Source organism: Ambystoma mexicanum, chromosome 3p, assembly GCF_040938575.1.
Source record: "Ambystoma mexicanum isolate Mex_15411 chromosome 3p, UKY_AmexF1_1, whole genome shotgun sequence".
In the NCBI taxonomy this organism is placed as follows: domain Eukaryota; kingdom Metazoa; phylum Chordata; class Amphibia; order Caudata; family Ambystomatidae; genus Ambystoma; species Ambystoma mexicanum.
Window position 1 is genome coordinate 1,166,116,047 of NC_090925.1, and position 26,953 is coordinate 1,166,142,999.

The 26,953-nt window shown below is 46.6% G+C and overlaps 1 protein-coding gene across 1 annotated transcript in view; it reads left to right on the top strand.

The window, feature by feature from the left end:
- The window catches only part of SEC24A (SEC24 homolog A, COPII coat complex component), a 1,330,430-nt gene that overhangs the window by 389,372 nt on the left and 914,105 nt on the right, over positions 1-26,953 (top strand). The gene's annotated exons all lie outside the window — the stretch shown is intronic.

The following is a 26,953-nucleotide window of genomic DNA, read 5'->3' on the forward strand; positions in this document are numbered from 1 at the left end:
CATATTTATTTTGTATTGAAAATATATTGCCAGCTTTAATAATTAGGCGGAACCTTGAATCTGTTAATGTTGGATTGTAATGTGTAATTCTGAGCATAAATCTTAATTGCATTCATTTGCCATTTGTCATAAGTGACAATCTGTTTACTTGGTGTGTGAATGTTTTTGTTCATATTATACTTTTTTACTGTGCGTAATCAGGACATACACCTTTTGAGTGGTGTAGGGCTGCCCAAGAGCTGCCACGTTTTATTAGTTGCATGTGCCACGTTTTCGACAAAGCATTCGGTCTTTTTATGGCTGATCTAGATGTTTTTGCTGTGTTGACATATACAAACCTGTACGTACTTTAGCTTTTAGTTAAACTGGCCTTCATTGGGACTCCAAGCAGCAACCTTTTGACATGTTATGTTTCCAATAAATCATCCTGCTAACAGTTACTATGATGAAAAGGGGGCTGGCTGGGCAGTACAACTGTAGCAATAAGCTGACCCAAATCAAGAACCATGCTAAAGTTCTTTAGGCATGCTCCTTACCGAGGGTAGTGAAGGGCGGAAGACTGTACATGTTGTGTAACCTACACCACTTCTAAAAATAAAAAAGTCAAGAGGTCACATATGTAGGGAATTTGGAAATGTACATAAAAATGTGAATTTGAGTTGCCCTCCAAGGCTTGTTGGTTATCTTGCGTAATTTACCCATCATTGCCTTGTCTGTGAACGCCACAATGTGTCTCATCCAACTAGGATGATCTGCATCTCTGGAGCATATCTCCTGGGGTCATTTGTCTTCATCTTTGTGTTGGTGAACTAAATGTTCGGAGCAGAAGTTTCCCATGGTCTTGTTCCAATCTTCTACATAGTGTTATAGAAGGGATTTCCATATCCTCAATATTTTGTGGACCAACATCGTAACTCTTCGAAACCACACTCTGTAATAAGGGAACTCTGCTCAATCGTCCTCATTGTCCAGTGCCAACACCCCATATCTCCTAGGGATCTGTGGGGTCAGGATCTCATTGCTCTATTTCCTTACCGTTTCCAAGGAGGTGTAAAAGTGAAGATTTACTAGTCACCTATTAGCGCACCTTCTGAAACTTGTTCATGAAAGATAAAAAATGTTCATAATGCTAGATTCATTTTTATGAAAGATTTAATGCATAATGATGCCCTCAACATGTGTTTCACCAAAACATTTGGCCCATCAGGAGGTTTTCTACAAAAGAACTAATCTTTTCAAATTCATTGAATTCAATCATATATAGCTCATTGCTTTTGTAACCACATAAGCAAGGAAAACGCACATTTTATAAAAAAAAAAACACTTGTAACATTGATCTTATTTTTCAAAAATAGAGAAAGTCAGGCAGTTGATCACATTTTATGGCTCATTATGATTAGAGTGAAATAGCTACAGATTATTGACTTTTCACGTTACTTTCGTGATTATATTTACGTTGGTCTTACCTTTACTTGGAGTGAATCTGTGAATGAGGGTATCCAAAAGAATCCTTTCGGCCTAGACTTATTAGAAAGTGGTGACCAGTAGCTTTGTCTCGAGATTGTTATGAAATCGAAATGGCAGTGTATTTTGTTTCCTTTGTGCTTTTAATAGCAGCAAGCTTTTGCTAGTAACGGTTCTTTGCGAGTCTTCGCGAGAAAGAGTTTCGTGTTTGTTGCAATCGTCTTTTTCCCTTGTTTCTAGAGTCGGTTGGGCACAAAATGAATCTAGCATTATGAACATTTTTTATCTTTCATGAAAACATTTCAGAAGGTGCGCTAATAAGTGACTAGTAAATCTTCACTTTTCCAACCCTCACATGTAAAATGTATATAACGTATTTACTGCCTATATGTTACCCGCCATCCCTGCTTGTACAGAATGTATTTATGTATACCTGTTATCTGTAACCTGTAACTAAGTTCTAAGTATTCTTGCTATTCTGTGCACCCAGCTACCCAAGGGTTTTTCTGGCGCCCTATAAATGAACAAACAAATCATGACACACCCAGCAGTCTGAGTGCTATTAGTCCTCACCAAGCAGCACCTCAACTTAGACCTAAGGCAACAAATATCCATTGAAGATCAGTTCGCCAACAACTGTACCAGAGACTGCAAATTACTTAAACTGTTTCCAAGTAGGACCTCAACTTTACAGATTCCCATAGCATGTGAACGCTATTGGGGAGGAGCTAGCACCTTACTGCACCCTTCCCCACCCCTAAGCGCTTTACAATTAGGCAAGACTTCTCTAAGCACTGGAGCACTGAGCTTTTTTCATGCAACAATAATCACCCAAAGACATGATCATGCACTAAATGAAGATAGTATTTTAAATAAGGTGCAAATAACGATTAGCCAAATACACTTGTAAATGTTGTTCTATGTAGTTTTAAAATCTCAAAGCACAGTGAATGCAGCCTGTGCTAAAAATGGACTACAGGCAGTGCCTGGCTAGCTCTGGCAAAGCACACGAAGTGGCTGAGCAGCTGTTTCCTGCCCATCAAAAACTCATGCAAGCTCAATGCATGACATACAGAGTACTATGAAAATAAGGTTTTAAGGGAAACTACTGGATCAGATAAAATATGAGTATATTGACGGAAGTGTGGTGAGTATTTCGGGAAGGTGTGTTGGTATATAAATGTTTATAATATAGCAAAATTATGATAAATGGGAGCTTCAATGTATTCTTGCATAGCTAGCAATATGCTAAGTAGTTTGTCCGAAATGGAAACCTGGCCATACAAGAAGGAAGACTGCAGCATCCCTTGTAAGGGAAAAAGGACAGTTTTGGATGAGCCATGCTAGTATCCAGTAACCAAGTTGAACAGTATATAAGGCTCCTCCTTGGCACCAGTCTGCAGGAGCCGACCACAGAAGAGGGACAGAATGCCGGTCGGGGAGCAGAGTCATTTCTGTACAGATTAAATTCGTTATCCTCGCAAGATGAAGACTCTTGGCCTTAATTCCCTAGCGGTGTGAACTTTAACCGTGTGAGCGTGATTAGGGGTACCTGTATATTAAAGGGATAACCCTGTAAATTGGGCTACCTTTCAACACAGATCCCTCTTCCATACCTACTATTCTAGACTGTGTGCCACTCAGGCCCTTTTAAATATTTTCTGTGGGTTGTTCAGGAAACTCCAAGGATTTTCACCAACACGCCTTGACTCCCCAATCTAAAGAAGTAGGTTCATTTTATTAGCATGACGCAAAAGTCAGTCTTCTCCCATAACCTCACTGTTCAGATCTCCAGACCAGGCAGCGGGTAGCCTCTCCTATACGTATCGACCTTCAGTCTACATCTTGAATGTAAGATGCTTAGAAATTGGTATACCTGTAACGCTCACCTGATTCCCGTAGAGGCGCCGGTCTTGACTGGGCGTATACCGTATCTTCAAAGGTGATGTGTAACACACGGCTGGCTCTTTGGGCTGGACCTCTGTGCGCTGTATGTCTGACTCGAAGGGTAAGATGTCTGCAGATAGAAAATATGGGATTAAGGAACTGGGTTATTGAATGTCTCTCTCTTCTTCCCTTTCTCTTCTCCCGTAGAACCCCAAAGGTTAACGCTCTCACCTTAGGTAAGTGAACGCCGTGCTCTCCATCTGCCTCGGGGCAGGGTGCTGTAACCAGTTTCTTCACTGGATAAGGGGAGCAGGCCTCTTGACTTCAGAGGACTGCTGTCCGTCGTTTACTGCACGAACGGTAAGTTTTGAGTAATTCTAATGTCTTTAAAGTCTTTAATAATGATGTTTCTTGTTTTGCAGGGTTCCGGCGATGGCGGATGACGGGCTGAAGTGAGTTGAAGATGGAGCCCGTGTGATGAATAGAAGCGCCTGGAAGCACGTAAGTAAGCGCTTGTTGCCTGCTTCACGATGCGCTCTAACTGTCTTTTTATTTTGCAGGTACAAGTTCGGAGCGGCTGCAGGGTGCCGGAATACCCACTGGGTTAGATGTGGAAAGGAGTAATGGCACGTGAGTATTAAAGTTCCCCAATGTCTTTAAACGCACCTTGTTTTGTCTTTCAGATGCGGGATGCAGCGCCGAAGGCCTCCGGAGCGTGCAAAGAGTTGGTAAGCTTTTGTCTTTCAGATGCCGGAATGCAGCGCGAGGCGTTGGTGACAGCCGATGGACCAGGTAAGTGAAGAGCTGTCACTGAAGACCGTAATGCTAACCTGTTCTTTCTTGTCTTTATAGGTGTTGCTGAAGACTGGATTCAGGATGGTAAGCCTTTTTCCTTAGGCCCAGGATCAGATGCAGAAGACACGATGAGCGTTCTGCTGCAGAGGATGCAGAATAACGCAAAGCAAGATTCATCCATCGGGTGTGGTTTAAATAGCCTCCTGTAGTGCTTAGGTGTCTCCTTCCACAGCCACGCCTAGGTAAGAAAAGAGTTCCTGCTTTCCAGAAGAGTTCCAGTGTTCTAAATCTAGGGAGTGGCTCCTGCCCCACCCAACAGGAAAAGTAGTTCCAAACAGAAGAGGATCAGAGGCTCAACTGGCAGGCAAGTAAGCAGCATGGTCTGCTGCAGGTAAGTCCACCCAAGCATTATGAGCCCGGCGCTTCCAGCGCTGGGACTGGGCATATTTATGAGCCTGGTGCCACTGGCGCCAGGACTGGGTCCAAAAGGTCCCAATTGGGACTGGTTGGCACTCGGAACCTGGGTTATGGATCTGCTTCCAAGGGAGTTGGGAAAACCCTGACCTTTTGGAAGCAGAGATCATGACAATACCAGAATAAAAGCGCTTATCCACCGGTTATAAGAAAATGCAATTAATATGCAAAAAAAATGTGAAAGCAATTTTGAAAGCAATTGAGTATTAGTGCTAAGGATGTGTCCTGTGTCAATCGAAACAAATGTAGTTTTCACAGAAAATTAGAAAAGTTATCAGTCTTGTGAACAAATCATGAACAAAATAACGAATAGGTCAATAATGTCCAACTGACATGTGTTTCGACTGCCCCGTTTTTTCAAATGTATTGTGTCCTCCCACGTATTACTCATCTTTGATATGCGATATCCAGCTTCAGCTGCTTCGGGAAATTGTTTTCGCAGAGGGCGTTGTGTCGATGCAGCCGACTTGATGCCCCTCAAGGGCCTCCTTCTCAAGGGTGATGTCACGGAACGTATATGCAGCACCCGTTGGCTTCAGTTCAGTTTTTCCAAGTGAGTTTACACTTCGAGAAACTACGGCACGCTTCTATTGTTCATCCTCGACACCTACTACCCCGAAGACCGGGTTCAAGAAATGTCAGGACTGCGGCTCCAAGATGTCGATAACTGACCCACATCGAGTATGTTTGTGGTGTCTCTCCGTGTGGAGCACAAGACCTTGGCCTGCTCTATGCCAATCGATGACCGGAAAAACTCTGAAGGAGCAAAAGGGGAAATTGGCGATGGGTAGAAAGCCTAAGACATCCCAATCGATGACGCTGTCGAAAAAACCTTCTTCGGACGAGCCGAGGGGCGACTCCCCTCGAAGGAGGAAGGTAAAAAGGTCTAGATCGAGGAGTGGCTTCTACCACTCCTCATCGTCAAGGAAGTCAGAAAAGAGGCACCACAGGTCACCCTCTTTTAGACTCCTCTACTGAGAGAGCTGTATCTTATCCCACAAAGGCCTCCACTCCTGCCGAATGGGAAGCATTTAGGTTAGAAATTATAAAATTTGAGAACCATGCTCCTACCGCACCTTCTGAAGCTGGGAAGGAAAGGGCTCAAGCCAAATCCTGCGTGACCTCGAGCCCGGGACGAAGGTCAGATCCTCATTGAGAGCCGTCGAGGCCTCGACGCGATGAGAAATCACTGAAGAATCCTTTAAGCCGTAAGTCAAAGCACAAGTCGAGATCGAGGTTGTCTACAGCATCGACTCCAGCTGCGCCTAAGATACCAATGGCACCTTTAACCCCAATGACACCTTCAGTAAAAATATTGAAGACTCGTGCGTCACATTAAAAATTTCGGAAGCCTTCAATACCGATCCCAGATAACATTCCTTTTACCAAGACAGGCTTATTTCAAATAACGAACCTCAATTTATGAGGAAAATGAGCCATCGGATAATGATGGGCCATTTGGGCTACAATATGGTACACCAAATGTCCCTGAGTTTTATCTCAGAGGAGTCGAGGTTAAAAGATCTTTGACAACTTACAAACAGCCAGTGGAGTGGAAACTTCACCAGTGCTAGGTTTTGGTAAACCTTAAGCTGGTGCGCATGCAGATGCATCATATAGACAGTTGATGTCTAAAGTTGTAGATTACTTGGGATGGAGCAGATCTGCCCTCGCCTTCGAGCGCAATGATCTAACAAACATCCTTAATAAGGGTCCACAAATGCATCCCATTTTACCATTCCACACTGCTTTTCAAAAAAGGGTGGCAGCAAATTTTGGAAACGCTGAGTCAAGTCCGGCAGTAAACAAAAACCTGACTAGAAAATACTGGCCATCTAGTAGTATCAAAACACCCCAACCCATAAACTCTGGTGGTGCAGGCAGCTAGAGTAACTTCAAAACAAGCGGCTTACCCAACCATCCCTCCAGATTGGGATGGCAAAAGAGTAGATGCATGGGCAAGGGGAAAGTATTTTATGCAGGGAGCATGGCTCTAAAATCGGCCAACTCCACATGTGCGTTAATAAAATTCCCATTCACTCTATGGGGATGTATTTACATGGTGGCTGAGCATTTTCCTGAGGGGGGAGGAAAGAGATGGATTCTTGGCTATTGTTGGAGACGGCAAAGAAGCCGGTTGTATACTAATTGACCTTTTCACAATTGACCTCAGGAGAATCGACCTAATTTAGAAGGTCAATTAGGACAAATATGCCGGCGGAAACCCTCCTGCAACCCTCCACCCAATCCAAAAACCCCTGCACTCCCCCACCCAATCCGCTTATATTGTCTTTAATCCAAAACCAACCCAATACATATATAAAATAAAATAACTAAAATGTAAAGGTCAATTGTGCAGAAGGTCAATTAGGACCACTGTAATTCGGTCAGTTGTGCCGAAGGTCAATTTGGGTAATACCAAGAAGCCATGTGCGAGTGTCTTCAGTCGGGTCTGGATTCTGCTGACGGCATCAGCAGAGCCATGGCAACAAGCACTGTAATACGCAGCTTTGCGTGGTTGAGGAAGTCTGGATTTGCGACGCATGTGTGTAATCCAGACTCTCTAAAATGCCTTTTGACGGGTCTCATCTTTTTAGCAGCAAGGCTGACGAGAGGCTTGAGAAGTTGCAGACCTCGAAGGCGTCAGCCAAATCCTTTGGTGCCGCTATTAGGCAGCCTTAGCCTTTTCTCCCCAGTGGACAGCCTTGGAGGGGTAGATTTTTTCGCTACTACTTCTCATTTGGAAGAGCGAAAGAAATGGCTGGTCAGAGGCCAAAGAAGATTCCATTCTGGTGGACGAGGGAGAGGTGCAAAGCCCGCTAAAGCAGGGGGCTTCCTTACCAAGAGCCACTGCTTCAGTCGCCTCAAAACCTCTTTGAGGTCTTGAGTCATGAAACACCATTGAGAGGCAGACTGTCTCAGCATCTGAAAGAATGGCGAGACATTATTTCGGATGCTTGGGCATTGGAAACAATAGCCCACGGTTCCTGCCTTCCCATCATTCGGAGACCTCCGAACCATCCATCGGGGAGCCATGCTTTGAGGGTTCCAGATCCACTCCTGTGCAGGAAATGTTGACCCTGCTAGAGAGAGACGCTATAGAACCAGTGCCGGTAGCAGAGAGGAACAAAGATGGTATTCTCCATATTCCCTAATATCCAAGAAGGATGGAGGACTGAGACCCATCTTGGACTTGAGATACTTGAACAAGATCCTCAGGAAGGACAAGTTCAAGGGTGTTGCATTTTCTCAGATCCTTCAGGCCCTCCAGCTACAGGATTCCACAGGGATAAGGTTGTCCTGAGGGTTAAGCCTTCATTTTTACCTAAAATCTTTTCAGATTTTCATGTAGGACAGAAAATTGTATTGCCCACTTTCTATCCTCCACCTCATCTTGGCAAAGAGGAGAGGTTACATACATTGAATCCACGTAGAGCTTTAAACGTCTACATATCTAGATTATCCAAACTTTGTATAGATCAGCTTTTTATAGGCTATACAGGTCACAAACTGTGTCAGGCTGTGATGAAGCAGACCTTATCCAGATGGATCATTCTGGCAATTTCAGAATGCTATAGGCTGGCGGGCAAAGACCCTCCAGAAGGCTTAAGTACCCATTCCACTAGGGACATGGCTACCTCTACAGCTCTGCAAAGGGGTGTCCCGATCAAAAATAACTGTGAGGCGACTACGTGGTCTAATATACACATATTCACAAAGCATTACAGCCTTGATTCTTCCCTCGGTCTGGATGGAAGCTTTGGCAAAGCTGTCTTAGGTTCGATTCATGAAAACCATAGAGAAAATGTGTACTCCCTCCACCAAAACAAACACTGCTTTGGGTATCTTTCAAATATGAGGAATACATGGGAGGACACAATCCATTTGAAGAACAAGTTACTTAACCCTGGTAACTTTCTTTCAACTGGATGTACCTTCCACGTATTCCTCATCGCCCTCCTATCCTACCCCACACTAGGATTTCCCATGCTATTACAGCGTTCGTTCCTTCAAAGCTTAGTACGGTCAAACATGTGGTTATGCGGGTAGTTTCTACTGAAAAAAACAAACTGAAGTCAACGGGCGCTGCACGTGCTATATATACCTTCGATGACATCACCCTCGAGACGGAGGCCCTTGAGGCACATTGAGTCGATTGCATCGACAAACAGGGCCCTCTGCCTCGATTGCATTGACGCACAGCGCCCTCTGCCTCGACTGCATTGATGCATAGCGCCCTCTGCTGAAAATGTGAAGCAGCTGATGATGAATTTCGAATATCAAAGATGAGAAATACGTGGGAGGAATATCCAGTCGAAAGAATGTTACTGGAGGTAAATAACTTGTTCTTCTCCAGCATGGGGTCTGGCATAGATGCACATGCTCATGAATATTCCCCGTATTCAGGCTGGGAATCTTCGGTAAAAGAAAAAAAGTTTCATTTACGTTTTATAAACCCTTTCTCCTATAAACCAATCACTGAACTCTGGGTCATACTGCCCCCAGCCAATGACTGCCCTCTCCCTTAGGCCCTCCTCTGGCAGCCATCTTCAGATTTTTACTGCACGTTCAAGTGTTGAGTCCTCGTGTTTCGATCTTGGAGCTTTCTGCGTTTTTCACACTTTTTTGTCTAGTTAAACCCTATTTTTGTTTAATCGAGCCCATGTGCTCCATAGTTTATTCATCCGATTAACAGGGATCCATTTCTCTGCTTCTTTCATTGCCCCTCAAGGGCAAAATCGTCGAGTGATTTCTTCTTCGAAGGCCATCAAGCCTACACCATGCCGGATCATGAAGGACGGGCTTCCTCTTCAAACTCTGCACCAGCTGCGGTTTGCTGAATGTTTTCACCCACAAAAAGCATTCCCAGTGCCTTTGTCGTTACCCGACTCACGAGGAAGAAGATTAGCAGAACTGTCGTGGCTTTTCCAAGCGCACGATGTAGGATCGGCACGTTCGACTAGCGGCGTGGCTGTAAGCCAGGGCCTCTACCCCGTGTGGTCCAGAGGGGCATGCCTCATCCGGATCCAGCAAGCAAGAGCGTGCTTCTAAATCCTTTTGAGGGCACTCAATCTGTGGGGGCCCAAGATCAGGCCAAGCACTGTGAGTCAGCTTCTGTCGGGGTCGCCGCGCAAGTGGGTCCCGCGAAGGGCTGGGCGCATTCGTCGTCTCCATCAGCCTCAATCTCCAGACATCGCTCCTGCTCTTAGTCAAAGAGAAAGTCGGCTACCCCGGGGAAGCTGCGAGAGAAGCCGGAGAAGGCCAAGCAGGACAAGGTGTCCGCTTGCCAGTTAACGCCCAGGTGATCAGGCCAAATCGTCCTATCAAGATGGTTGCTGCTGCCCTCTCAAAGGCGAAAGGGGCTGCCCCAGTCCTGGGTACCCAGTGTCGGTCAGAGTGGCTATTCCTGCCAGGCGGGAGGCTTCGGCCAAACCAGTGGAGAAGACTGCAGAAAAGAGGATGCTGAACCTTAGCCCGAAGCTGCCCCCTTTGGACCCGAAGAAGGGGGGGCGTGGAAGAGCTCCAAGGCACGGATATTTCTTCGTCCGATGAGGAAGACCTAGTTTATGTCCACACCATCCCAAAGGAGGGTGGTGACGACGACGAGAACGTCGAGATGCCTGCCAGAGGCGATGACATTGGAGGGGAAGAAGACATAGGCCCTGGGATCAGCGACCCTGTTCCCCAGGCACCTCCCAGAGATCTGTTGCATGATATTCTCTCGTCCCTCCACACACTGGTGTCGGAGATTCAGAAGAGGATGCCGACACTGCTGGCGACGACCCGGTTGACACAGGGGCCACCACTGCTGAAGAAAAGGAGGAGACACCCTACACCTCCACTCCAAACGTCCCTGTGCCCTGCCAGGGATACAGGGACGGACAAGGCGATGACTGACACAAACGACGACAGCAGAATGTCTCCGCCACCAAGGGCTTCTCTGCCAGAAGAAGTGGGATCTTTACTCTCCATGATCGCCCGTGCGTCGGAATTCTTCCAGCTCACACCGGAAGAGAAGGAGGGCTTCCTGATCAGCACCGGGAGGCGAAAAGGAGGACCATTCTGTCGGTACCGCTCCTGGACGACAAAGAGGGACCTGCCTGAAAAGAAATACTGGGAGCCAGAATCTGCAGCTAAATGTCTGTGGTCACAACCATCGCCGGACTCGGTGGTCTCAGCTGCGGCTAGGAAGAAGTCATCCAACCCGTTGTCGTCAACCTGTGCTGTGTCCCTCCCCCCAGATGGCGAGGGGAAGAATTTGGACGCCGTGGGACGGAAGATCATTTACTCAGCTGCAACGACAGTCAAAGCGGCCAACACCATGGCGATCCTGGCCAGGTACGACCGAGAGCTATGGTACAAGGTGGCTCTGATCCTAGATTTCCTCCCCGAGGACAAGCAGGTAGAGGCAATGGAGATCCTTTAGGAAGGTGAGGTGGTGTCGGACCACGGCATCACTGTGGCCCTGGACATTGCAGACACGGGGTTCTGCCAGATGGGAAACAGGGTTCGCCTCAGTCGTCGTGGCTGGCTGAAGGCCACCAACTTCAATCTTTTCGGCAAGGCAGTTGATGAATCTGTTCAGGCCATCAATACTGACACAGAAGGCCCATGCCCTGGGCATGCTGCAACAGCATCGTCCGGCCTTTCGTCCCTCAGGAGGGAAGTCGGTTAGCTATTTGAAGAGTTTTGGCAGTGGATCATCCTCTTACCAACAACCCTCCTGTTCCACTGGTCCCAGGAAGCCTATAGTGGTCGTTTCAAGGCCTTTGGAGGTGGCTGCCATCGTTGTCAAGGCTCCCAGGGTGGCATGCCGGCCATCAAGCAGGACTGAACCGGGCAGGACCTCGGGCCCCTAGGAAAACATCTCCACAGAACGATGGGTGCTACACACAAACTCACACTCACACTCTCTCTCTCACTCTCACACTCTCTCACACTCTCACTCTCTCACTCTCTCTCTCTCTCTCACACTCTCACACTCTCACTCTCTCACTCTCTCACTCTCTCACTCTCTCACTCTCTCACTCTCTCACACTCTCACACTCTCACTCTCTCACACTCTCACACTCTCTCTATCTCTCTCTATCTCTCTCTATCTCTCTCTATCTCTCTCTATCTCTCTCTATCTCTCTCTATCTCTCTCTATCTCTCTCTATCTCTCTCTATCTCTCTCTCTATCTCTCTCTCACTCTCTCACTCTCTCACTCTCTCACACACTCTCACACTCTCACACTCTCACACTCTCACACTCTCACACTCTCACACTCTCACACTCTCACACTCTCACACTCTCACACTCTCACAGCGAAAGTGTCCGCAAATGCTACCGGTGGCCCGGCAGGAACAACACCTCCCTCAGCTGCTGCCGGAGGTTTGGGCCATGTTAAGAAAAGTGGCGATCGAGTTGGTTCCGAAGCGACTCCGGAGTTTACTCAAGGCACTTTCTAGTAAGAAGGAAGACCAGGGGCTGGAGGCCCATTCTCGATCTACGACGACTCAACAAGTACATCAAGTTCAGGATGGTCACGTTGCAGCACGTACTCGGCCAACTGGAGGTGGGAGACTTTGTCGTCGTTGGGTCTACAGGACGGGTACTTCCACATCCCCAATTCGCATAAACCATTGCAAGTTCCTGCACTTTGTCGTACAAAGGGAAGCACTACCAGTTCAAGGCTCTCCCCTTCGGACTAAAGTCGACGCCCAGAGTCTTTACAAAGTGCCTGGCTCCAGTGGCGGCCCATCTGCGACTACAGGGAATTACTGCAAAAACTGGCCGATCCGGGCCAAGTCAAAGGACATCGCCGTCGATACGGAGTGTACCGTCCGACCGCTGACGGATCTGGGGTTCTCGGTGAACTATGCAAAATCCTGCTCGACTCCATCGCAGAACGCGCTGTTCCTGGGATCCAGGCTCAACACATTATCCTGCCTAGCGGCTCTGGAGGAGAGGATAGCTGCCATTTTGGGTAAATTGCAACGGCTGTTAGCACTGAAGATCGCCACGGTGAGGACCATCAAGTAGCTGTTCAGCATGATGCCGTCATGTATCTCCAATGTCCGACTTTGCAGGGTTAGATGCGACAGCTCCAGGAATTCCTGGACTCCTGTTGGATCCAGGTGTCTGGAAGCTTCAAGGACAGGATCGTGCTTGACGAGGAGTTCCGTTGATTGTTAAGGTGGTGAGGCGTGCCCTCCAACACCGCTGGGTGCGCAGACTTCCAGGGCCCCCATACCAGGAGACGGTCATGACTGAAGCTTATCTGGAGGGGTGGGGAGCACACACCGGATGTCTCCACGCCAGAGGCCTGTGCCCTGCCGAAGGAGAAGACGCTTCACATCAACGTCCGGGAACTACGGGCAGTGTTTCGGGCTCAAAAGTAATTTCTTCTTTCCCTCAAGGGCAAAGTGGTGAGGGTCTTCACAGACAATACCACCACAATGTTTTATATCCGGAAGCGGGGACGCACCAGATCCCCGGTGCTCTCCAAAGAGGTGCAGGAGTTGTGGCACTGGGCCACGGCCAGGGGAGGTTCCTCATATTCCTTTCCACCTGGCAGGAGTCAAGAACACTGTCGCCGACTCCCTCAGCAGGGAGCTGCGCTCTTGCCACGAGTGGGAGCGTCGGCAGGATCAAGTGGACAACCTCTTCCTCAGGTGGGGCAGTCCCCAGCTCGTTCTGTTTGCGACGGCGACGAACACCCAGTGCCGGAGGTTCTCCAGCAGGTTCCTCCAGCCGGGGAGCATGGTGGACACATTCTCCTTCCCTTGGGAAGGCCTGTTCTTCTATGCATTCCCTCTGCTGCCTCTGCTAATACGAGTCATCAGTCAACTCAGATGGTGCTGGTGCAGGATTATCCTCGTCGCGCCGGTGTGGCCGAGGCAAATCTAGTACCGGACCTTCTCAGCATGTCCGCGTCCCATCCAGTCAAGCTACCAGTGGTCGCGGATCTTGTCGCCAGGGAAGAAGGTACAATTCTGCACCATGACCTAAGAGATTGCTGAACCTGAAGGCCTGGCTCCTGCAGCATTAGAGTTTGGTGGTTAAGAGCTGCCTGCAGACTGCAGGGAGGTCCTCGCCAAGTCCAGGGCGTTGTCGACCGTTACAGACACAAATGGAAGCGTTTCACGACTTGGTGCTGGTCGCAGAAGATTAACCCTCTGAGGGTCACGACGCCCCAAGTGCTTCCGTAGTTGTTTGACTAAGTCAGGGCTGGCACACGCCTCCATCAAGGTGCATTTGACGGCTATCTCTCGCTATTTTTTATTATTATTTGTTTGCCTTTTTATGTTCCAATTAAACATTTTAGCATAAGAAAAGAAGAAAAAAGAAAAGGAAGAAAAAAACATCATAGTACATCAACCGTGTTGCATCTGTCAACCAGCTATACATCAGTCAGTGTCCTTCATCCTTTATCCTACTAGATAATAGGACTTGGAAGATCTAAGTTGACTTAGCAGCTTAGTGTTACTTGGGTCGCTTATCTCCTTTTTGCCAGCTCTTAATAGGCCCCCAACCCTGCTTAGTTCCCCATATTCGCTTCAAGCACCTTCCAATAGAATTGGACAACTGCTATCAGCAGTGACGTTTGTGTTCCTCCAATTAGCTGTTTCCATCAGCCATCTATTGATAGTGTCTTAAATTTCTCTGTAAATTGCTCCAAATTATCTGCTTGGTAAAGTGCGGACATATCATAAACAGATGGTACAGGTTTTCTATAATAACTTCATTATTACAGAATCTGCAGCTAGCTGGCCCTTTACCAAGCTTGGCTCGCGCCATATCAATTTCATTGATATGACACAGATTGAGACACCGTCTCATGAGGTTGACCTTAATTTTGGGTTCGGGCATTTCTGCAGGTACAGTTGAATCGTGCCTTGTTTCATTACCTCCCTTGCCAGTTGTGTATGGAGTTTCAACTTTCCCACATCTTCTGTGGTTTGGATCCAGTCGGCCTCAAATAGTTTAGTTTTCACATTGGTCGGATTGGTTATCATCAGCTGAACAGCAGTTTGGTTGCATACTTTCCCCAGATGTTCAAGTATTTAATAGCGTTAAGCAAAGTTTGTATGCCGTACCCTTTGGGTGCACTACACACAACTCTGACTACAGGTATAGGAAACCCAACCTTTGGTATAAGCTTGTACTACACAGTTTTGGTAGCATGTTGAGCAGCCAGGTTTATCTCAAGAGGGGGTCAATGTGAGCTGTAGGGGAGTTGCACAGAGATTCACAGTGAAAGTATTCAAATAAACACTTACGCTGAAGGTTTCTTGAATAAACAATTATTCATTTATGTATGTCCGTTAGAATAAGCCTTCTTCATAAGGGAGCAATATAATAGTAACACACAAATACACTTCAGTACTGTACACTCTTAGTTTCTAAATCAGTAAAGACCCTTTTAGGAGGGCCCACAGACACAACCTACAACCTCAGGTGATTTCAATAGCTGGGGTGCTGGGGACATTAATATCTTACTGTTTGCATTTAGAATACTGTTATAAGTTGGTAAAAGGAAAAGGTTATTAGAACAAGAGACAACAAATATTCTTAAGCAGACCAATACTTTTGGATCCCCACAGCAGAGTCATTCAGTATAACAGGCTAAGCCAAAGTCAATGGGCAAAAGTCTTATATAGGATAAAGCACTTCTGGTAGGTAAGTAGTAAAGTCTTTGCACAATGTTTTGGAAGTCTTTGAAAAAAAGAAGAATGAAATGTAGGGCCACAAGCCGTTAGACTTGTGAGTGGTAGAAAATGCAAGCAACTCTACAGCAAGAGGTAAGTTCTCTCAGACTTTGTACAGTACCTTTGTATTGAAGAAAAAGTGCAGCAGATGACTTCTGTTCCTGTGCTGCTCTGCAGATCTCACTGTTCCTGGGCCTCAGTCGTGGGGACAAGAGGGAGGACTTCTGGGGACTCCTGCACTGCAGTGGGACGGTCGCCGCTCACAAACGGCAATCTTCAAATCAGTGGCTGTTCAGTGTTTCAGCTCCTCTCGTCTACCGCAAATCGCAACACCGCGATTCCTGGCTGTCGAAATTGGGTCCCGCACTCTGTTGAGGGGGCTCAGGCTCGGTCAGTCCTGCTTCCTGGGAGTCCGGAGCATCTTCCTGGAGCTCTAGGCCAGCTTAAAAGCAACACACACAATCTGGTGTTCCTCTCCCTGGCTATACGGTTTCCAGCAGCAAATTCAACCAGCTCAGAGAAGGATGTCCAGGTGGCTTACTTTGGAGTTGATTGGTCCCACCAACTCAAGGGGAGAAGTCGTCCTTGCAGGGGCCTCTCTGTCGATATGAATTTGGAATTTCAGCACAGCAGCAGGGCTTCACCGGGCAAACCAACAGTCCAGGAGTTGCAGCAGGCGTCCTCTTAAAGTTGTTCTTCGGTTCCTTCGTCCAGTGGTCGACACAGCCTTCCAAGCCAAAAGCCTCGCCTTTTGTTCAGTTCTCTCCCATTCATTCCAGCCTAGATGTCAGTCACCCAGCAGGGTTGCCGTCCTTGCCGGACAGTCAGCCCGCCAATCACTACAGCGTAAATTTAGTTCTCCTAGGAGACTAAGCACCGGGAGTTTCGGCACCTCCCTCACTTCCTGCCTACCCCAGACACCGTGGAACCAGAGGCGGCTTCATTCATGAATCCCGCCAAAGTCAAAGCGAACAATGGGACCAAACCTGGTTTGGCGTGCAGAGTAAATCTCAAGAAGGACCTTTCCACAAAGATATGGCGAAAAACGAAGACCAGGGCCATTTTGACAAAAATTACACCCTTGGGTGCTTTACTGCAGCTGCGAACGCAGCCTGCGGTAAATGCACACCACAGTAGTTTAGTTTAAAACAAAACCACTTCCACCAGCCATTCAAGTGAGGAAAGGGTAACATAAAAATGTTACATGAGAAGCTAGACAAAGGGGATACTAGGTAAGATTCTATTGTATGATAGTGTGTGTTGGGTCTAGAAAGTTACAATTGTAAGTAAAGTCAATTTCACTTTACTGCTCTGGGAAACAGTTTATCACAGAGAAGGTATTTAAACCTTTGGGAAATCTGAAAGACTTCCCTGTGCCTCTGCACTGAAGGTGCTGTGTGACACAATGTAAAACATGATGCCTATGGAGTTTGTCAGGCTCCATAACCAAAAGAAACACAAAGCTCAGAAATCACATTAAAATACATGAGAGAGTGGGGGAAAAAGGGTCTCACACTCTCCAGGTAAAAAGAAAATCAAGTCCTCAAAATCCAGCAAAGTTGCTGGGGGGTCTCTAAGGTGGAGGGAATTAGCACATTTCTGGATTTAGACTCCAGCATCTTGCCAATTTCATTAATCAAATAAGGGGTGTCCGGACAGCTACATTTGCGAAACAGGCTCATGATTTTCCAACACAGAGTGAACACAGGCCAAGTTCTTTCCGCACCACCTGTATAGGAATTGATCGAGACAGCCCTAGAACTTTTTTCCAAAAGGCACCCTCCGTACGACGCCATAGAATAGCTGCTAGCTCTGCAAAACATTCGGCCTCATATGTTAACACTGGGACGACGTTTCCTGTATAAAACTCGATGAGGAGTTTCAAGGAAAACTTACAATACTTCCTCTTTAATATGGATGCCTGTGAGCCCAGCATGTCCGCTTTTTAAGATGTTGCACAAACTACAGAGTCTTTACTACTAATGGTGATCCAGATCCCGAGGTACTTGAAGGAGCTGACTTGTTCAATTTCCATATTGTTCAAAGAGCAGTGATGTGTCTTTTTGGTCTTTGGCAGCCGGTCTTGTCCTAGTACCATAATCTTTGTCGTTTTTTTTTACTATTAATCTCTAGATCATTAAATCTAGCATATTCATACAGTTGATTGAGTTGCCTTTGGAGCCCCACTGGCGTATAGTTCAGGGCAAAGTCATCTGCGTATAGCAGGTCCGTTCTTCTTGCCAACCCTAATTTTGGTGGAAAACCTCTGTAGGTGGCCATAAATTCATCCAAGTGTGCAATATAAAAGTTATAGAGCGCCAGAGCCAGAGCACAGTCCTGCTTCACACCTCTGTATGTATAAATTTCATCTGTCAGCTCTCCTTTCATAGACAGACGAATTCGCACAGAGGTGTCTGTATATAGACTTTTATCTGTTCCAGAAGATCCATCAGGCATTGCTTTGATTCCTTTTTAACCCATAGGTGTTTGTGGTTCAGGCTGTTGAAGGCCTTAGTAAAATCTACAAATGCCACACAGATTTTGATTTTAGTCTCTGTGGCCTTCTGCTTTAGTAGATTTCACAAAAAGGCTGGTGGGCGGTACCAAGGCCCTTAACAAACCCAGTTTGAAACCGGTCATTCAGGCTCCTTTCCTGCAACCAGTTTGACATCCTTCTGAGTAGCAGGGTTGCATATAGCTTACCCAGGACGTCCGATAGGGCTATGGGCCGGTAGTTCGTTGGATCCAAGTGACTGCCTTTTTTAAAGATAGGAATAATATTTGCTGTTTTCCACGATGGAGGAATGGATTCCAACAAAAGTATATTCTTCAGCACCAAGTCCAGGATATGGGCCCATTGCTCTGGGTTTTCTTTTAAAATGTTAGGTAGGCCGCCAGGCCCCGGAGCCCTCAAAGTGTTTAGGCCTTTAATTAGCATCACAGGGTCATCCAATGGGTAAGGTAGGACCCACGGCATTGTAGTTCTCGGCAGATGATTATACTGCCCACCTGGTGAAGCATATAGGGCTTCAAAGAAATCTGACCACAGTGACTCGGACAAAGTTTCCTAGCTGCGATATTTGCTTCTGATTCAGCGATCTTATCAAAGATCGTGTTTCGGCCGAGGATTTAATACTCTGGGACCTCATCATAGATTCCGCGTCATTTTGATAGAGAATACTATGGTGGCTGATGCACCAAGATCTATAATTCGCCTTCAGCTTGCTGATTTCCAGATCTCTGAAACATGAGGCAACTTGGTTTATTCAAAGATGAGCGCCCTCATCTTTTAGTAACCAGAGCCTTTTCATAAGTGTGGGGATGCAGTCTTTGCTTATCAGGGCCTTTATATGATTTCAATAGGTCTGCAGAATAGAAGTGTAGTCTATAGTGGGCGTAACCTTGGATCGAGACCCCTCCATAGTCTTATTTTGTAGCGATTTCAGAATTTGCATAACGGCGTGCAAATTCAATTTAAGTCAAGAGCCTTAATGTTTAATGCTTCCACTTGCATCCTCGATACTGGTTTTTGGTCTAACAGTTCTTCATGCCACACTGATTTTAGCCGTTGTGGTCGCTTTTTGCCGTTCTCACAACTTCCAAATAGTCTATAGTTTTTATACAATTTTTAGAGGCACAGATGTAATCAATTATTGATGTTACTGGGCCGCTTTCCCACATAGGCTGCCTCTTCGAGTTTATTTTCAGAGGTGCCGTTTAAAATGTGCAAGTCACGGCTCGTCATCAAATCGGCCCATAATGTGGTCTTGACAGAGGTGTTAAGGCATCGCTCATTAGTTTTCCCATTCCTGGAGTTGACTTATACGTGGGTAGGCTGAGTTGAAACCCCCACACAATATTATGGTGGAATTTGGCAAAGCATGGGCCTCTTCAGTTGCTTTTGCCAAGTTATCCCTCATCTCAATGGGGGTAATACCTTTTGACACTCCAATAGATATTAATTATGATGAGATGGAGTTGTGGAGTTTTTTTTTATTAGTTTTTTTTTTAACCCCCGTTTCTTTCTCCTGATTACATAATGGAAAAAAGGACCCATATGCATATTTTTATCCGGCTCATATGATGACATTTTGTTAATCAGAATTAGCATGCCTGCACGAGGTCTACCCACGTTCCCTTGAATAGCCAGATTTAAATAGGCCGAAAAGCCATATAAGGGTGGTTCAAGCAGTAACCAAGTTTCCTGAAAACACAAAGTCCCAATCATCCCAACTGCTTCCAATAGGTGACGGATCCCTCTTGTGTTCCAAGACAACAAAGGTGTTTCCTTGGTTGGGGATCATCCTGGGAGTCATGGTTATCACTTTGAGTTTGGGGCCAGTAAGGCCGGTAGCCATGCCCATGTTGACTGTTGGATATGTTGTTCAGTTCTTGTAGATTTATGCACTTCCATGCCTTTAACAACCTTGACAGATATTACTTGGGTGACTATTTTTGGCTGTGACACCACACAGGATGTTTGAGGATGAAGCGGTCGGGATGGCTCCGTATCACGGTATTGGTGGGAGAGCAATCTTGTGATGCTCTTACCATCCCTTATGTTCGCTTCCTGGTCTGTATTTACAGACGATCTTCCATGATTAGAGGTGATCTTGGCCCTAGGAGCTGCTAAATCCGTAATCTCAAAGCCCACGGCTGCAAAACTTGTAGTAGCAGACAAAAGCAACTCCTTCACTAATGGAGATCTCAAATGTAAGTATACCAGGTCAACTCTTGCCTCTCTCCGAAACTTGACCACTAAGAAATCGTCACTAGTGATTTGACTTAATAGTGAAATAAACTGGCACAGCTTAACCACGTTGTGATGAATCGGAGTGATTCGCTCTTGGTCCTTAGTTAGATTTTCTAGTCTTGCCGAGCGTGTATAGTCATTCCCAATTTAAGTTGCAGGTTTATACTTCTTGCTCTCCCTAATGGTTGTGGCAGTGCTTCCTCTGGCGTCCAGATTGAAACCATGTTTCTTTTGTAGTCTAAAGGGGTCTAAAAGGGCTTGTTTTACAGATGACTCAGTTGGCAACTCTGTTACTTTCTCATTCTCAACATCCGAAGTAGAACCCAGACAGCGGACAGTCCGTATCCTTCCTGAGGTTCTTGCTGCAGCACAAGCTTTGATATGAGGAGATTGCGATCTGTTTTTGGCTGCCTGGGCTAGCACTCGGTCTAGCAGCCGCTCTTTTATCGACCAGGGTTAAAAAAGGTTGGTCATCCTCATCCTCGGATTGGCCATTATGGTTAGATGAATCATCCACGGCCCTTGGAGCAGCGACCCCTGAGCCGTTATTTCTGGTCATGATTACAAGGTGAACGTTGTTGGATGTCACGCTCGTCTGATTCAACCAAGTAGACTGAAAGGTCCAGAAGGGGATGATCCCCCTCCAGATTACAAGAGTCTAGGGGCTCAAACAGTGATGGTTTAGAGGGATTTGGGATCAGTGCTTTCTTGATGTTTTTGATTTTGATTTTCTCTCTTGGCTTTTAGGTCTTTACTGGTAGAGCGAGTTACTTAAAAAAAAAAAAAAAAAAGAGCGCAAGTCTGGGCAACTGAAACGAGCAGCCTGCTTCGCTGATCTTATTGGCGCACCTTTTGTCCTCCTGCTAAACAGAGGATATGTTTTAGCACGGCTTCCTTTATCTAGTGTGTGCTTTTTTTCTAGAGTCGTTGGTAGTAGTTTTTTGGGAGACTGTAGGTCTGAGTCCGAGATATAGATGTGGGCTGATACTGCAGATGATGTAACTTCTGAGTGGATGGGGCTCGGTTACTAAAAAGCCTTCACTAGCCCTCGATGGAGTAATCGCCAAATAATGGGCTCTCGAAGCATGGGCCGTCGCCTTACTCGATATCGGGATTTCCTTCACACCACAGGACGGTGTGGACAGTTGAACCGCCTGCGGTTCCACTAGCATATGTAAATTTGGGCCCTCCAACTGACCCTTTTTTGTGGTCTGGGAGACTTCCACAGTTCAGCGCTCCATGTCCCCTGATGCGTTTTTGCAGTAATGAAACCCTCCACAAATATAATTTTAGTGTGGACCATGGCGAGCAAAGCAAGGTGGTGTGGTCAGCCAGGGTTTCATAAATCCCCTCGTATAACTTCATGAAGGGAGCAGGAGCGATGGTAATCATTGACATAGGAGCTAATGGATCCTGTTTTGATGGTTTTGTGGATGATGTATCTGCAAGCTTGTCAGTGTACAGTTATCCTTCGCCCCCCCCCACCCCCTCCGAGTGTTAGTCAGGGTTAAACTTGGGGTGCTGGATCGCCTTTTTATACAGGGGTTCTGGTCCTGGGTTCGTCTAGGAGACCGGTCCTGCCTAGTCACATCCTCCTGTAATAGGTATGTAGGCTCAGACTGATTTAGGTCTTTCAAGGATTTGGACGTGGGCAAACCTTGGGTTGAGGGCCACTTCCCCTCCATGGCAGAAACCATGGACGGGTCTCTTGATGTTGGACATTCGACTTTATGCAGGCGGTTATATAGAGGCATTCCATAGGGGACATTAGCAGGCAGCCGCTCCTCTGCAGTGTGAAGTTCATCTTGAGGCTTATTTTGCAAATTTGGACATTCAGCATCAAACCTAGGGTCAGCCCAACGGATTTCCTCTTCTATGGATATGAATTTCTCCCCCTCTGAGTCAGAGGGCGATCGTAAGCATTTGTTTTTTGGCCTCTTTGAAACTGAGTCAGGTCCAGTTTCCATTTCTTTGGGTATCTCAGTGTCCACCCCTTTTATCTTAGCCAAATTGCAATCCGCCATATCAAGGCCTTCAAGAAGTTCTGCGTCAGTTAAATCTTGAGGGGCGCTTTTCCTGGGGTCATTGTCCAAAGCATGGCCTACTGTAGCGTCGAGCCCAGGGGGAAACATTGAGATCCTAACTTGCTTCCCCACGCCTGCTAGTGTCTTGGTTACAAGCGGGTCAGTGGGTTTTCTTTTCGTAAATCTTTCATTGGGCACCATGTTATATTATGGACCATGCCCGACCACTTCCATATTGCGGTTGGTGCTGTAAAGAGGGCCAACTGTCGCAGCCATTCTGTCCCTGAACGTCTTGAGCCCAGATCAAAACAGGCCATTTTTATCAAATACATGGCCGTTCCTCACTATCTGGCACGCTCCAAGGATTAGGTTCACCGGCTTCAGCTGAAGGAACAATGGGCCTTTTATGGGCCAAGTCAGGAGTTGAAACCTCTGCTTTTTTGGCGGCCAGTTCCATGGCCCCAATTTCTAACTCACATTGTGCACTTGATAGCGGTTCCAGAGCTGGTGGCTCTGGAACTAGACTTGCCAACTGTTTCAAGTCACTTGGCTCTGAGGACTGATGTAAATTCGGCGATCGTAAACCTCTTGAGCTTGCCCTCTCTTGCTCGTCAGTGTCCAGTGTAGCACATACACACTCGCCATGCTGCGGCAACTCAGAGGCGCAAGGCCCTGTACACAACAGGAGCGGGCGATCCATTGTCGTTGATGGAGATGGGAGTAGGAGTGGTAATTGGGCCGCAACTGCTAGTAGATCCACACTATTCGCATTCTGTGAAGATGCTAGCGGGATTCAGTCAGCTTCCCATAATGGGTCTGTGACAGCGGTTACAGGCAAGTTGTTTAAAGTGCCCTCCAGCAGTGTAGCTTGTCTGGAAGCTCTGTAGTCTCTCCAGATTATCTAACAGGGGCACGTAGAACAAAGCTGTTGCCACAGAAATCATCCTCCCGCTCCCGATGCACTCCCCCTTTCTTACCTCGGCCTGTTGAAACTGGGCTGCCTGCCGTGGAATGAGGAGGCATAATATCGGAACAATCATGAAATCCACTTCGCAGAAGGCGCGTGGTGGGCGGAAGCTCACAGCTGGCACCAGATTTTACTCTATCATTGGTGACTCCGCCGCCTCCTCCATCTCGCCTCATTATAGAGGTGTGTCCGACGTCAGGAAAATACAGGGAACTGTTCTCTGCGGCACGCATTGGCAAGACACCAAACACTGCAGCCACTCCGCTGCAGGTCCGCTTGTAGAAAGAGTATTTGTAAAAGTACACGCCTCCTTGACTCTGTTAGTGTAGCAGTTCTCTCCCGCAACACCAGGTCTCTGGGATGGTCTTCCCTTTGTTCGCACCATCTTGTGAAGGAGTTCATCAAAGGACTGTTCCATTGGTTCATGCTGGTGAAGGAGCCTACCCCAGCGTGGGAACTCAACAGGGTGCTGACTAGGAACATGGGGGAGCAGGGGGGCGGGGGCCCATTCGAGCCGATGCATCAAGCTCTGTTCAAGTTCCTGTCTTGGAAGACCGCTTTCCTTGTGGCCAGGAGAGTAGGTGAGATCCAGGCCCGGTCCTGCAAGCAGCCTTACTTCACTTTTCATGAGACTAAGGTGGTGCTGCGGACGCACCCCTCTTTCATGCACAAGGTTCAGTCTGAATTTCATCTCCGAGCCCTTGGTGTTATCTGTGTTTTTTTCCAACGCCTTCATCGCCGGCTGAAAGGACTTTGCATTCCCTGGATGTAGCTCGGGCACTAAAGTTTTCTGTGGCCCGCACAAAGAGAATCCGGAAAACTTCTCAGCTTTTTGTGAACTTTGGTCCTGTGAACCATGGGAAGGCCTTGTCCAAGGCTTCCATCTCCAGGTGGCACTCCGGCTGCATCACTCATTGTCACCGTTTGGCAAACTGACTGCTGTCTGGCCTACCGAGAGCCCATTCTACCAGAGTGATCGCTGCGACGGCGGCGTTCCTGTCTGGTGCCCCCAAACCCCCCCCCCCACCCCCTTGACCCCCCCACACTTGCTGGACATCTGCAGGGCTGCTACGTGGAGATCCATGCACACATTCACAAAATTCTACTGCGTCGACAGGGATTCCAGGAAGGAGTCCAGAGGCTGCCAACCAGTGCTATGCAACCTGTTCGCTTGAAGGTGAGCCTGGTGAAGGAGGTAAGAGTAATTGTTTCTGTTGAGCCTTGCCACCGCCCATGGTTGTGCATGTATGTACTGCTGTGTACTCTTAATTCATGAGCATGTGAATCCATGCCAGACACCATGCTGGAGAAGGAACAAGTTACTTACCTGTAACTGTTATCCAGCATGGTTCTGGCATGGATTCACATGCGAACCCTCCCTCCTGCCCCTCTGTGGCTCTTGGTCATAATGCTACTTTAGGTGCTACCAAATCTGGAGGTGGCTGCAACAGGACGGGCATAGGGAGCGGGCATTCATTGGCTGGGGGCACTATGACCCAAAGCTCAGTGATTGGTTTACAGCAGACATGCGGTTGATAAACGAAAGTGAAACTGTTTTTTCTTTTACCGAGGATTCCCAGCCGGACGGGGAATATTTATGAGCATGTGAATCCATGCCAGACCCATGCTGGAGAACAGTTGTTACAGGTAAGTAACTTGTTCCTTCCCAAGGCATAACATTGGCATGTTTTATCAATCAACACTGTAGTCTAATAAATGAAAATGACAAAATAATTGTACACATTATTCATTTCCTGACTGTATTCTAGAGTAACATTTGTATGTCAAAATCGATTTAAGAAATTTGAATGGGGGGGGTGGAGTTATGACATAGAGAAATAAAGAATACAAATTAAAAAGACTGATTAGTTGCAATGAACTGTAACGTTATAACAGTGTGTCATCTCCAATCCTGTGCCACATAGATATCACCTCTTAACTGGTGCTCCATGTTTAAGACTTCATAATCTTTTCGAAAACAGCTGGACACCCACACTCCTAAGTGAAAAGTAACGACTGAAATGGTGAGGGAATTACACCATGTGCTCATACATTGGCTAATTTCTTTGATAAATGTCCCTCATAGTGCCATTAGGTCGGTAATTTAAATCATGTTATGCCAGATTTCCTGTGTTAGATTTACTTTGAAGATGAGGGCACTCACCCTATTCAGTCAGTATTTTATATTGAAGCTATCCTTAATGGTTATTTTCTAGAGCCAATGGTTAATATTTTTATAATTAACTAACTCAAATATTTACACAGCAAATCACCACGCAACACTCCTCATTTTATTCCCTGATTCATGCAGCTAACCATTACATCTTACCTCATTTCACTAATGTCTTCAGAGGTACACACACCTGTTGTATTGTTGCTCATGTTATGTCTTGGGTACAAATAATTTCTGATGAATGCTAATGAAATAAGTTTGCTAATCAAGAAAATGTTGATTCGTAAACTCTGCTAATCAATCTTCAAAAATGTATGCCTTGAAATATGAAAGGATTGAGAATGTGGAGTGTTGTCAGTGTGGGCCTTTGGATGCTTAGTAGATGCACTTGGATGTATCGGTTCAACACTACGTTAAGGCTATCACCCATCCCCTTTAATGAAAGAGGTTAACATGTTTTTGTCATGCATTTTAAGCTGTGATGTCTCTTAACCAGAAGTGTCATGTTATCTATTAAACTGGAAAGGTCTATTGAGCTCGGTATAAAAAGTGTGAGGTTTATGGAACTTGTTTTTAATTGAACACATACCCAACTCCCCCGTACAGAGACACCCGACACCCGAGATGGTGAAGGTAGGACAATCGGATTGTTACAAACAATTTGATGAGCTGCATCGGACAGGTAAGGACCTGGCGATCGCCGAAGTCCCAGCCGTGTCCTTCGGGTTCCTTTTGTGACTGGCCACCATGAAAAAGGGTGAAGGGACTACATGCAGTCCGTGTTCCTGTTCCATGGCGGCCATCCTCTTTGTTTACTTTCTTTTAATGTTTTAAATGGCAGCCATGGAAAAGGAGAAAGGACTTAATTTCCTGTTCCATGACGGCCATCTATTTTTCACTCTGGCTTTTAACTATGGGCCCCAGGGTATTGCCTGAAGCGGTAATGCCTCCCTAGCTTGTACTTAGGGGATTTATATCACCCAAATGTAGCTAGAAAACAGTCTGGACAATTGAAAGTAGAATACAGTGCAGGTGAGGATATATAATTTTGTCTCTATGGTTCATTTGTCAGTGATTTGTTCCTTGAAGCATAGGATCTTCAGATCTTTCATTAATGGCAGGAGGGAAGGAGCCAGCCTAATGTTAACAGGAACGTTGTTCTAGGATGTGGGATCATATGGGGAGAATGCTTATTTTCTGGACTTGTACTTCTCACACTCTTTGGATTCCAGTCTGCAAACTCTTGGCTCCCAGTGTGACATTGACCTCCGGAAATGATGATTTCATCGAGGTTTGATGGCATCTTGGACATTGCAGCTTTGTAGGTGATGTAGGCTGTCTTGAAAGTGATGCAAGTCTAGAGGTGTGACCAGAGTAGTTCCTTGAAAGCGGGCGGAAATTTGGTGGAATTTCTTCAGTCCTCAGATGAGTCATTCTGGACAGTTATCAGATGGGCCAGAGTATTGTTTGGTGCACCTACCAGGAGGGTGTTTCCATCATCTAGTTGGGAGAGTACAGGACATGGACGACAGATCTGAAGTCTGATTAAGGGATGGATGTTTATGATTCTGTGACTTAGTAAACTCGTACCTTTCGGTTTTAGTCTTCTTGGAGATGTGTGCTTTGAAGGAGAGGTTGTAATGGATGGTGAAGCAGAGTGCTTTGCACTAGGGGTGGGTTGGGGAAGAGCAGTCAATGCGATCCATCTGTCTGGTCGTTTA